The sequence below is a fragment of the Ambystoma mexicanum genome, chromosome 5q (assembly GCF_040938575.1).
Source record: "Ambystoma mexicanum isolate Mex_15411 chromosome 5q, UKY_AmexF1_1, whole genome shotgun sequence".
Taxonomy (NCBI): Eukaryota; Metazoa; Chordata; class Amphibia; order Caudata; family Ambystomatidae; genus Ambystoma; species Ambystoma mexicanum.
This window is the reverse complement of record NC_090933.1, coordinates 1,105,006,866-1,105,020,671: the sequence shown is the minus strand read 5'-3', so window position 1 is coordinate 1,105,020,671 and position 13,806 is coordinate 1,105,006,866.

Sequence of the window (13,806 nt, the reverse complement as noted above, 5' to 3'; positions counted from 1 at the left end):
CCGTATCTTACCTGGGGTGGTGTGGCGGGTTCCGTATTGGCGTCATGATGTAGGTGCTCAGAGGGTAGGAACTGTCCCCTGGGGAGGTGATAATGGTTGTCATTAGTTGGGTTTTAGAATTTGTCAGTATCTGACATGCATGCATGTGCAGAGGCATTTCTACTCACCAATGAGCCATGTGTCGCCATGCCTCCCAGCTTCCAGGTCCCGGTTTAGGGGTGGCATTCTGAATATAAAACTATCATGACTGCATCCCGGATAGTTGGCATATACAGAGGTGATGATTCCCTTGGCATCACATAAAACCTGCACGTTCATGGAATGCCAGTGCTTGCGGTTGCAATAGATGTGCTCAGTTGCCCTAGAGGGACTTAGAGCCACATGGGTGCAATCAATGACACCTAGCACTTTGGGGAAGTGTGCCACCCGTGAAAGTCCTGGACCACAGCCTGCCTTTCTGGGCATGTATATGTGCCTGAGGACTGAGGGGCGTGCGGTCGTGATCGCCAACACCTGGTGTAGGCAGCATGACTGTGTGGCCTGTGAGACGCCCCCAACTATGGCACTTGTCTGCTGAAATGACCCAGTAGCCAAGAAATACAGTAAATTGAGCTCCTTTTCCAAGGGGCTCTGTGCTTGGGAGCACAGGGTGGGAGATGTGAGGTCATCCTCCCACTCAGCAACCAGTTCTAGGATCATTTGGGGTGGAAACCTGTACCTCCCATAGACCTGGTCATCAGGCATCCCAAAAAGGCTGGACCTGGGTAAAAAACTGCGGGGCCTGGCTATCCTCCTCCTCCTGCTGTGTCCCACGACCACTGCTGCGAGGAACTGTATATTCATCGTAGCGTATGAGCTTGTTTGTTGTTTGCACGCACTTTTGTGCTGCGCGGGGCCGCTTACACCTGCTTCCTGCTGGCGTACGTGTTTACGGATTAGCGCGACTTTTGTGGCGCTCAGGTTTTCCCTGTTCGATTCTATGAATAAGTGTTGTTAGCGCGCGTGTGGGCGTTGTGAAGATTTAACAGCGGTACTTCCCCTGTAACACCCACATTTTCACATGTTGCTCCCCATTCCACGTGTTCCGCCCCATTTTTAGGTGTGTGCGCTGCCCTGTGTGTGCCTTCACTCGCGCTCATCCTTCGGGGTGTCGCAATGACATGTGCGCCAACCGACGATTCAGCGCATATCTCAGGTAAGCCACGAGCAGCGCATTCCACGAATCGAGAAACGGCAGCATGCTCGGCTTTAGCACGCATGTGCTGGGATTTTCACACTTGCGCTCCCCTTTTCAGCGCACATTAATTCCATGAATTACCTAGTCAATGTTAAAGAAAGACAAGAAAAGAAACAGTCATGCTACAAATACCCATCATGCAAAGACAAGATTAATAGGCTCACATTTGAAAAGTTTGCAAGGACACAGGTAAAGAACAAGCCAAGCAATGTTAAAGTAGAATTTAGATATGGTTTGGTAAAGGCATGCGTACATAATATAAGAAATGTATAAATAAAAAGCGACTACTGAGTTAATTAATTTTAGGCAGTGTAAGTACCTGTTCTCAGTGCGTCGTACTTGGAAGGTAGCTGAACAGAGCAGAAACAAGTCAGAGATGCTCAAAATGAAATGAATTAACATGAAGGAAAAACAAACTCCACCGTTGTGTGATCAGAAAGGGTTTGTTTATTCTTTTCGAGGAAAGAGGCGTCTTGGCATTTATATGGAGACACGTCAATAGATTGCGTACAGATGATGTTAACATGAGACGTGCAATGGCCTGGTGAAAAGGGGTGAGAGCGTCTAGTGAGGTCAGCTTTAGGGCAGGTGATCTGAATTACTGCCGCAAGGACACTTGAACTTAGGGCGCTGGATCAACGGATAAGATTGGCACAAGAGGGCAGCAATCGAACCATTGTGTTCAAATGTGTAAAAGTGTGAAAACTAAGATAAGATGCACTGGAAATTCTTTTAAGATCGATCAATGTATGATCCAAAATACTTTGCCGATCCTTTGGGCCAATAACATTTCTGAGCGATCTTCCCCTTTAACGCCACCTAATAGCCAACACTAAAATGTAAGGATGTGATTTAGTAAGCACCTTCTCCTATTTAAGCCTTAAAGAACAAGGGAATTATCATGATCATGGGATAATGTGCCTCTCACAAGTTATATCCCAACGCTAAGAAGTGGGCTATGGGTTGGGTAACAGTCATAATGCCAAGCGATCATCATCCTTCCCAAAGCATGAAAGGCTGGTAAGCACCTGAAGTTGTGACACTAAACAAGAAAATGAATGATTTTAGACTTCTGCTCAAGTTGGAATATTTAGGATGAGATCTAAACCAGAAATCTTAGTGTAGTGTTCCGTGCAATGCCATTGGCTGAGAGTCGGTCTGTAATGGAATACAGGTGCTAATCTATATTACACTGTGTTCTCATTTCCCTAGTTGCCACGCTCTCACTGTTATTAGGTATTGTGCTGTTTATCCTGAGATGGTGCTGTGCTATGCCACAACCCATATAATTTTGCTGACCTAAATGGAGATATATTTTTTACTAAAAATAGAAGAAAACTTTGGGCAGGAAGGTCTTCTAATCAAACATTAAGATATGCTTACACCCGTTGCCCCCTAGTGAGTTCCTGATCTGCCCGTATATTCTGGGTTGGGTTAAGGGTGTTTCCATCAGCATATGAATTGCAACATTTTCCATCTTTTGCAGCAATGTAAAGCCAAGTTTTTTGGCCACCTCATTCATTTAGTGGATTTAATTTTCCCAAAATTGCCATTGCAGCTAAAAGTCATTGCACACATGTATGTGGATAAGGTTCACAAAAAACAATTGTGCTTTGCCGTAAAATGTGTAGCGCCCCATTTGCGTTTAGGTATTATTGATGAATCACATTCACATGAAACAAAACAGCATAACTATATGTGCGTCAGTTAATGACTACTAAAGTACATTCAGCAGAATATAAAACACTCCTAAACACACCCGCATCCCATTTTCGCATTTCCATCCCTCTCAAAAAACGTTTTAAAAAGTTTGACAAAATATCAAATAAATCGTTCTGATAAAGGTAATTAGCAATAATGTTGTTTAGCACAAAAAAACATGATAATCTCTCATTACAACCCTGCCGGTCCGGTAACAACAGTGCCTGGTAGGCTTACCGGTACCGTTGTTACCGGACCGGCAGAGTACAAATTTGCGGCCTGAGTGCATTTCCGCCCACTAGGACTGACCGGACGGGCGTAAAGGCACCTGCTCGCAGACTTTGACGGTAGCACCGGCACCTTTATGCCTGGTACCGGTGCTACCGTCTTCTCAAGTCCCATTGAGTCCTATGGGACTCAAATGGGAATGTGAAGTGACTTTTTCCGAACGCCTGGCTTCAGGGACCGTTGGGGATGTAATGCCCCGGTGATTCGCCATTGCCAGGCGCCAGAAAAAATACACAACTCCACCGGCACCCTTCCATTTTTACCGGCACGGCTACCGGCAGAGTTGTAATGAGGCCCATAGTCACTCCCACGGCAGACCTGAGAGAAACACAAGACACACAAGAAGTGCACTGCCTGGCCTGCTGCTAGGCTGCCAGAAGTACATGGCATGCTCTTCCCTCTCTCCATTTCCACCTGTAAATGATTACCTTAAAAGAAATGTTTTCACAAATAGTGTTTTGATGAGAATTTTCTCTACACATACTTCCTAGGTTCAATAAGTATATGTTAGCAGAATGTGTTTTTTGGGCTACAGATGTTTACAGAGTATTAAAAAAAAACAGCACCTACAGTGGACCATTTGATGTGCTAATACAGCATGTGCATATCTAAATACCACAAAACACAATGGGCCTCATTAGGAGGCAGGCGGCACGTAATGAACGGTGCCGGTACGGGACCGGCACCGTTCATTATGGGCTGCCCTATTTACGTGGACTGCTGCGGGACCCGCTAAGGAACGCCTGGTCAGACCAGGCGTCCTTAGCGGATCCCGCTAGCATCCTCCCCATTCCCATTGGGTCCTATGGGGGCACAAATGGGAATGGGGATGTACCGGGTCCTGGTCCCGCGAAAGGGGGGCCCTCCAAGGTCGGAATGGCCCGGTAAGTCCCCTTTTGCAGGACCCGGACCTGGTATGGAGGTAGCCATGCCGCTTTTAGCAGCATGGCTACCTCCATACTCGTTATGAGGCCCAATGTATGGGAACATTCGAAAATATTTGGTACATGGCTTTGTGACGTGTGTGGGTGAAATACGGCACCCTTGCACAACCCTTATACAGACTAAATTAAAAGAAAATACTGGCGACACTATTACCACTGGGCAAGTTGCTTCAAAAAAGTACTGCACGCATTGTCAATCAGGTGGATAGGTAATACTGATGCTTAGCCAATTCTAGTCGCCCTGTGGCAAAAGGAACCAGGAGAAAGCTATCCTTAACCGAACCACAGACAGCTGCGCCTATTGTCTGAAAAAGGATGTTTTGACAGTATTTATATTTGGGACATTCTTCCTGTTTAAACTTTACATGTTTAAGTCCCTGGAAAGACAGATCATTTTACTGCAGGTTCCAGGCACATTATGCGGGGGGAAAAACGATTCTTGATCAATCCATTCTCTATAGTGGCAGCATACTTTAGTTCTTACTCTTTAATTGCATGCATTAAAGAGCACATATCTTTCCAATCGTGAACGAGTACATATATTTCCATTTAGACATTATCTCTTCATATAAACGCGTTTTTGCCCTGTGACCTTAGGAACGTTCTTTGAATGAGTGAACGAGGAGCAAATGAATGCAGCCACTGCCCGAAATACACACCCAGCACATAGCATTTTAACAAGGCAAAGCCACTGCCCGAAATACACACCCAGCACATAGCATTTTAACAAGGCAAAGCCACTGCCCGAAATACACACCCAGCACATAGCTTTTTAACAAGGCAAAGGGCATTGATACATGTCACCACTGTCCGACTGCTTTTTGTGCAGCTCACCTTCACATTCGCCCTTCGCTCATTTAATTGAGCTTTTATACTGCGATTCATGCTGGAGACTAGCCTGTAAGCGCAGGATTCAAATCCGTGACATTCTTTGTGGTCTTGCTTCGAAGATTGATGTGTTGCACCTGAGCTATCCTCCCAGTGTAGGCTAACATGGTCTGTGTGTCCCTCTGCCTAGTACCCATAGGCAGTGCCAGCCCCACGTCCACCAGCGCCCTGTGCCGGAGCCGCCAGCTCACACAATGTAAAGTGTCACTTTACATTGTGTGAGCTGGCGGCGCCCTTTTGTCAGTCAATGGCTTTCTATTAGTGAGTGACAGAGATGTGGCGCCAGTGCCTCTGTCACTCACTAATAGGAAGTCATTGACTGACACTTCACAGGACAGTGTGCTTCATTCCAAGTCGGGCGGTCCGGTAAAAATGTGCCGGTATTCGTGGATACTGACACTTTACCGGGCCACCTGACTACGGGTTTGCTGGTGGGTTACATGGAGGAAAGCCAGGCTCCATACGAACAAAATAAGCCCTCATTATCGGCACCGGCATGATGGCAAATCCCCTCATGATGTCCTACGGGACTCAATGAATGGGGATTTAGTCCATCCCTCCAGCACCATTACTCTGTGGGACCGAGTGCCGGAAACGGTAATAGCCTTTGCCGGTATCATGACGGATTTAGCGCCAGGATACCAGCAAGGTTGGAATGGGGCCCAGTGTTCAATGTAAAGTGTCATGAGCTGGTGGCACCCTTTTATTTGCGGCGCCCTTGTCTGATCGCACCACTTGATCGCCCCTTGAGCCGGATCTGCCCATAAGCATTCCTAGAGATGGCAAGGGGGGACAATTGCCCCCCCATTTACTTCTTTTCCCCCCTAATTGGTGGTCTGTTCCCCCTCTGTAAAATAACTCTTTACAGGAGTCTTAAAGGTGCTCCTTTACCCAGCCGCCATTAACGCCTTTGCGGGTTTTATTCGCTTAGCCTGTGTTCTTTCTTCTGGCCTGAAAGGGTGGACACCACAGGAATCAATGGGTCATGAATATTACGGGGTGGAGCAATCACTATTAAAACCAGGCTTCCTACATGCTGGGCACACTATTGATTTCCAAATGTGCAGTTTACACTAGCGTAGAAGAAAAAAAAAGACATTTCCAAAATGAAACATGCTTCTTGAACTTACATTCACTAGTTTTCTTTAAAATGTGTTTCCTTTTTTTTCAGGCTACCACACAAATACCTGTAACTGTTGTGCCCGCTCGTTTGTCTTTTATCACAAAATATATTTCTAAAGATGTTATATGTTTGTCAAAACTGCTTAATCACAAATAAATGTTCCTGTTGTGACAGCAGGTTTCAGGAAATTAACTGGGGCTTCATGTATGGCAACCTTTGATTTTCAATATGGGGGCAGAAATTCCCCCATACTGAATATAATCTAGCAACCAGGCCAACCCATCCCCTTGACGAACACATTTTATAGCACTTGCTTTTTTACAAGGAATTGCAAAAAAGTCATAAGATATACAGCCAGTTTGAAATATATAACATTTAAGCAACAGTCACTCAACCTGCTGAGATATCCTGGAGGCCTTCTACTGTAAGGCATGTTATCATCTGCCTCTACATGCTTCAAAGTACGGAGGACGTGGCGTGAAGCCCGAATTAATCTCTTACAGAGGCGGGCAGTTACAACTCCACCCTCTGTGTTTATTTATTTATTTATTTATTTTATTTGTTATACGCGCCTAGTGTCCAGAGTTATCACTGCACTAGATTACATACATAGTAAAGGCATAGGTAGTTATAGTGTAGAGATTTTCTGTTCAGTGGTTTCAAAGAGACTCATGCATATTTGTTAAATATTGTGGTTTTGACTTGTTTGCTGAACACAAGGTAGGATGGTTCATTCCTATTTGAGGGTGGGAGTGTGTTCCATAGTGTGGGAGTGATGATGGTGAATCAGGAGCCGCATGATCATTTACTGGTGCATCTAGGGGTAGTAAGTGAGATGAAGGAGGATGAGCGTAAGGGTCACAGATTTTTATTTTGGAGATGTGTGTTTGGTCTGGGGCCACACGTGGCCTGCAACAACTTGGTGAGGAGGTGGTCACTTGGGACACGCAGCCAGAATGCCACTGAATATGTCCAGGGTGCAGTTTATGTGCTCCATGCTGTTCTTTTATGCTGGCAGTGAAGCTCACCTCCTTTTCAAAACATTGCCACAGAGTAATGGGTTATATGCAGACACCAAAGCGACATTAAACTATTTTACACCAGTGGTCAATGTGGACTATGAAAGGTTCCAGTTGAGACAGGAACCAGCATAATCGTTGTACGCCTTTGGTACCAGGTTTCATTATCTGGACTCCACATGTGCATTCCAGGATGAAGAGGTGGAGATTAGAGGCTAAATCATCCATGCCACTTAAAACTACTGAAAAGGCACATTTTGAAGGAGCCGGGCCTGCACCGAGTACGTATTTTGGAGCTGGGGAGAAGGCAAGAGCTGGCGAGCATGAGGGCATCACACATGGAATATGCAATAAAGGGTATGAAAATCGAACAGGGGCTTGCGATCAAGTCTATACTCCCTAAACCGACCAGGAGATGAAGGAAGGCGTAAGACGGTACACCACAATAAGGACGTCAAGATCAAGCAAAATCATGTGTGACCAAAGTGCTGGACCACTCCCACATCCCCAGGAGTTTCCAGCGATGGGAAGACAATGTGGACGATCTGGTAAGATGAACCACTATGCAAATATGTGCAGGAGGCATGGTGTTCATTGCCAGGAATCTTATCCACAGTGATACATTGTGGGAGTGGAATGTGATCACTCAGCCAGCATTTGAGAAGGCCAAAGCAGCCCTTGTTGGAAACATTTCAATGGCATTCTTCAGTCGCCACTGCCAATCAGAGGTTTTGCCAGATGCAAGTCCATCAAACCTTGGGCAATGCTGACACATGTGGACAGTGAAGGTGTTTGAAAGCCCAAAGCATTTGCCAGTAAGGCGTGCATTGCTACAGAGACAAGAAACTTACAAATTCAGCGTGAGGCACTGGCCGTGCTGTGAGCTGCATCATCTTCATATATATGTCTTTGGGTGACCCATCATCATGGTAATGGACCACAATCCATTGCTGCCTATACTGCACGGCTCTACCCTGCGCCCCAATTCAGATTGGAGAGGTAGATTCTGCAATGCATGATAATAGAATGACACTATATTTTGAGGTTGGGGCATCAAATTGTGCTGGTTAACTTTTGAGGCATCCACTGGTTATGGATCTAAAAGAGGATATCCAGTCATTGGAGAAGGGTTAACATGGTTACCAGGGCATCAATGCCCAACTCAGTGTCACAAGAAGGGTAGCAGCGACAATGCAAAAAGTAGGCATACAGAAATACAGCTGGTGGTAGACCAACTATGTGGAAGACAGTGGAAGATAATGCGGCATATGTGGGCCAATGGCATTTCTGAATGGACTCTTGAGAATGACAGCTGAAATCTCATTGGGAGGTGAATAGATGCTGCTACAAGACACAAGGATACTAATTCACCCAGCCCTGATTCTGGCAGTCCTGGAAAAGGCACACAAAGGTCACCACGGAGCAGGCAAGACCAAGACACACCTCCGGGAGAATGTTTATTTCCCTGACCTGGAGGTGTAAGTGATGAGTCAATGCCTAGCGTGTAATGCACAACTGAAATCCTTATTTATTTGTGTCTAAAAGTTATTTTATTCTGAACGATGTACCACTCATATCACGCTCCTCTCCTGGAACTCCCCCGGTCACACTGAACCAGGAATCAGGCTGGTTTGCAAAGTTAAAATATGTATTCATGTAGTTACAAATTAATCACACTATGTTTAATGGGTATACAATAATCACCAATGGGGTGATGTAACACTAAACAATCTCTTTAATCACAAGGAGTAATAGTGAGCAAAACAATTCAGAACAGAAATAATACTTGTGTGTGTGTTCAGAACGGATAGCAGTGTGGCTACTATTTCCCCCTGCACACCCCTCAACTCACCAATAGACAATGTAAAGAGATAGGAGGGGAGAACAGGTTTCAGGAATGGCAAAATTCAAACAATATATCAATCCCAATTTCCCCCCCTGCAACACAAGAGAAAAATAGAATTGATTGACAAGCTGTCAAAATGGTTTTAAAGTTATCTTGAGTATGGAATGTGCAAAAACACTAAATATGGTTTAAATTGCTGAAATTGTTCATATTCTTATGGGAGCCGCTTTGTATAGTTACAGACAAACCCTAGCAATGTTTTGGTACTAAGAAGCAATGTGAGATCTTAAAATTAAGGTCGGGTGCAATCAAAAGCTGTTTTACACGGGTTAGAAATTTCTTACCAAACATTTGCAGCAAACTTTACAATGCGCGATAATCATGATTACGGGAGAACTATATGGATTTGGATGAAAATTAAAGCTGTGGATGTTAGCTACAATCAGATGTTGACATTTTGTTTCTAGCATGGAAATTGAATGATTTGTGGATGTTTTAGTGGAGGTCGTTTTTCTGAGACAGGCGCAAGAAAGGGAAAACAGGAATGTGCTTTTAAAAGACAAATGGGATTTCTTATACTAGATTATGACTATAGAAAAAGAGAATGCCACACATGAGTCTCCACAGTCCTGACCAGGGACTCTTCACGTGGTGGATACTCACTTTCTTTCTGGGATTCAATTTATTTATTCACAACATTAATGATTTATGATTTTAGAAAACAAATGTGGGAAACCTAGCACAAGAAAAGTTCTGACAATTCAAAATACTCCTAACACTACCGGTTCTGAATATAAGAGAGGATGGGTTTAAGATTGGGATTGGACTAAGCAAGGTACATAGGCTAGTGACACAGTCCTATCTATGGATACTCACTATATGTGTTTCAAATGCAACCTCAGGGATTCTGGTCAGGGATTCTGGTCAGGGATTGGCAGCATCAGGGTGATCTGGACACCAGATGGCACAACTGGACTGGATCTGATATGCAATGTCTCTGGTCACAGCACGGCACAACTGGATTGGATCTTTTGGTTCTGGTAATAATTCTTTTCAGCAGGGAAGCAGTACAGCACAGCCCGGCTGTTTCTTCTGTTCCCCTTAGATTTCTGGGGTTGGTTCTGGAATTTTAAGGCCTACCTGAGAATGGTTCAGCTATAGAATGGGCCTTTCTGCTTCCCAAGTTTCTGGAGTCTGGAGCAAGGAAGATGGATGGTTCTGCTTCAGGGTGCTCTGCCAGCAATCGGTTAGTGGGTGAATCTTTGTGTCCCTTGTGAGTCTGAGCTGTCTCTATTTATGCTTATGATAAAGGGGTGTGTGTGCTGGGTTATCCCAAACTCGCCCCTCTGACAGCGATTGGTCAGGGTCTCCCCTCTTCCTTGATAGGAGCAGAAGAACAGTGTGTCATCATGATGATGTGGTTTTACGAGGCCTAGAGTCCACCCCTCGCCTCTTGATCACAAAATCTACTTTTGGTACAATACATATTTACAAATGTGCAACCTCTATAACAATAACATATATAGATTACATATTTTGTGTGGCAGATACTCCTTAAAACCGTGTTGCTGTAAGAACTTGTGTCTGCTTTTTACAGAATGTTGCCCTTTTTTTCCGGAACACAATGTCCAATTTTGGAGCAAATTTCCACAAATGTGCGCATTGAATATGGGCATAAGTGTATGACGTTTCATGCTTCTATCAAAAATACATTTTGTGTAATATCACAATTTCCGCCGTTCCTTCCAAGAACAATGCGCCTTTTCACCCGTGAATCCAGAAATAACATTAACAATGATGTTATTTCTATAATTTTCACAATTTTACATAATAAGTTATATGTATTTAAGCAAAATGTTCTTTGTGAATGTCCAGCCACAGATGGCCATTTGTCTCTGCCTCCTTCTTCTCCCTGCAGCTCACACCAGTCTTCTACCAGTTCCTCCTGGGCCCAGGCCATTTTACGACCCTTCACACTTAGCCTTCATTTGACTGGAGGAAGTCCATTGTCTCCTTCCCCTGGCAGACCAAATTCTTCCCCCACCCTATAATCATCACATAGGTGTGATTTCCTGGTGGAGAGCGAGGCCTGGCCTCTGTGGGGGAAGCTGTTATACTGGTTTGGTGGCTTTGACTCAGGCTTAAATCCAAAAGTTATTTTTGTTGCATTTTTTTCTTGGTTTAAAATAAACGTGTGATTTCAAACTTGCAGCTAGAACACTTATTCAAGATTCTACACCATGGACTCAAACAGTTACAACATAGGTTACTCTCAATAACAGGTGACTTAGTGTTCAAAAATTTGAATTCTTTTGTACAAGTTTAAATTCTATCATGCAGGCTTCTGACAGCTGTAATTCAGGCGGCAGGCGGCCGAGGGTACTGCGCCCAGATTTTGACAGATCCCACAGGCAGGCAACATTTGCTGTGGATATTTTGATGACAAATTCAGCTTTTCAGGACTTTGTAATATCACCATGATTTCTTGAACTAAATGAATTGTAACACCCAGCAAGAATATTGGATGTTTGAGGGTGTTCTGTACCAGCATTCTGCAATTTCAGCAACCAAGCAAAAAGTGATTTGAAAGCAAGATTTTGGATTTCGATCAGCAAAGCACTGCTTTTCCCTCTGTGCTCCCTTTTTACTTGTTGGGCAGCCCAGTGACATGTTTTAGGCGTGCGCTCTCTGTTCCACCACTGACAACATGCAGGGCAGATTTGGCAGCCATCTTTTTGTGTTGCAAAGCACGATTTTCATAGGTTTTGGCGCGTCCAAGGGTTTTGCAGCCATTTTGATGTTTCTGGCACCATCAGACACAGGGAGGCCGCATGGTAGAGCAAAAGTGGGTCAATACATCCCACAGAGTCCCACATAGATTTGATGATTATGCAATGCAAATGGTGCCACTCTGCTGGGTGCATTCCTATACCTGTCTATACAGACACCTGAAAGAGCCGAGGAACCATGGCAGGTCCTGAGTATGGCGTTCAGAACCTTTCTACAGATCTGTTATTTCCTGGTGGTCCTCTGTGAGTTTTCAAGGTATCTGTTGGTGCGATTTGTTAGCTCGACATCAGCAGTCATGATAATTCCAGTCATTAAGGATATTTTTGCGGCACATGCACTGCTGCGGTCAATGAGGACCGACAATGGTCCACCATTACAGGAAATAATGTTTAAAGAATTCCTGGATGTGGAGCAAATGCATATTACACCATGTTGGCCTCAGGCAAATGGTGATGTGGAGTGGTTTATGCACATGCTAAACAAGATGTTCAGGATTCAGATGAAATAAGGCATATCTCTCAAGAAGATGCTGACTACTGTTAAAATGTCAAATAGGATGACACATCACACATCCACAGGTATTTCCCCAGTGAAAGGTCGAGTAAACAATTCCAGAATATTAGTCGCGAGTAGTGGGAAAGTTGGATGTGAGTGGGATAGCAGAGATTTAGCAAGAGAATAATGACTGAGAACCCAGTTGCAGGCATCTGGTGCTGTCCTCGATCCAAGTGGGGGGATACCTCATTGCTGCAGAAAAGGAAGTTCCCTCAGAATTTGTATCTGCTTCACGAAATGGCCCGAAGGACACAGGGACGTCATTTCACCAAAATGCCAGGGATAGCGGAGGTGACATCCTACCACCCTTGACCTCTGATGATGTCAGAGGAAATTATGTCATTTGAGGCCACCGCGAAGTGACATCACCACAAGCGATGGAACATGACTTTTCACCCCTTGACAAAACACGTGGCATCACATAGCATTGTTCCTAAGTACACTACAAAAAATATGGTTACAATATCAATGTAATGAGATATACATTTCATACAAGAATTTATCACCATATGTATTGTTAATATAAGTGTTTATAGGGCCATATTACCAAATTACTGTGAATGCAAGCAAACGTCCAAGGCCAAATGATAATGATGTGTTATTATATAGCACTTATATTAAGTGCTTTATATAGAACAAATATATATACAATATCACCCAACCTGTTTTGGCACTCGTTTATCAGCCTCAGAAGGATGAAAGGTTGAGTTGGCCATGCCACACACACACACACACACACACGCGCGCGCGCACACACACACACACACACACACACACACACACCCCCCACTGAGCTATCTCACAGTCTATAGCTATCTTACTGGCTATAGTAAAATGAGCAATTACATTGTTCTCCAAGCAAGCCAGAAAGCAAATTACACGCTGTAGTGGACACCATTAAACTGGTAAATGAGATTTAATAGCCGGCCAGTTCATCTGCAGGTCTGGTGCAAAGTGTTACACTTTTGGAACCCCCTGTTTTTTTTTTTAGAGGCCTGAACAAGAAAGCCAGCATCTCCAGATACAAAAAGCCACATGGCACTGATCACGTCCCAGGATCTTCAATCTAAAAAAATAATGTTTTTAGGGTTTGCAAGGGAGACCACATGGTTAGCAAGGGAGAGATCAGGGGTCTCATGTGCAGCCCCTGGTGACCCCCAAATGATGTCCCTGCATGGACAATCACTAGGAAGAAAGAGTCTATGGTCACGGCCAGGGGGTAGGTGAAAAGACCCGAAACTCCTGTTGGTTTAAGAATGTGATCCCGAGATCCGTAACTGTGATCAGCAGGAGTGATGCTGATGATGAGTCTGATGCCTACAACAGCGGCGGGGAGAAATTCCACATTCCAGAGGTTGTGGCCAAGTCTAATACTGGACAAATAAATCAAGAGGTGAGATGTGAGGAAGAAGATA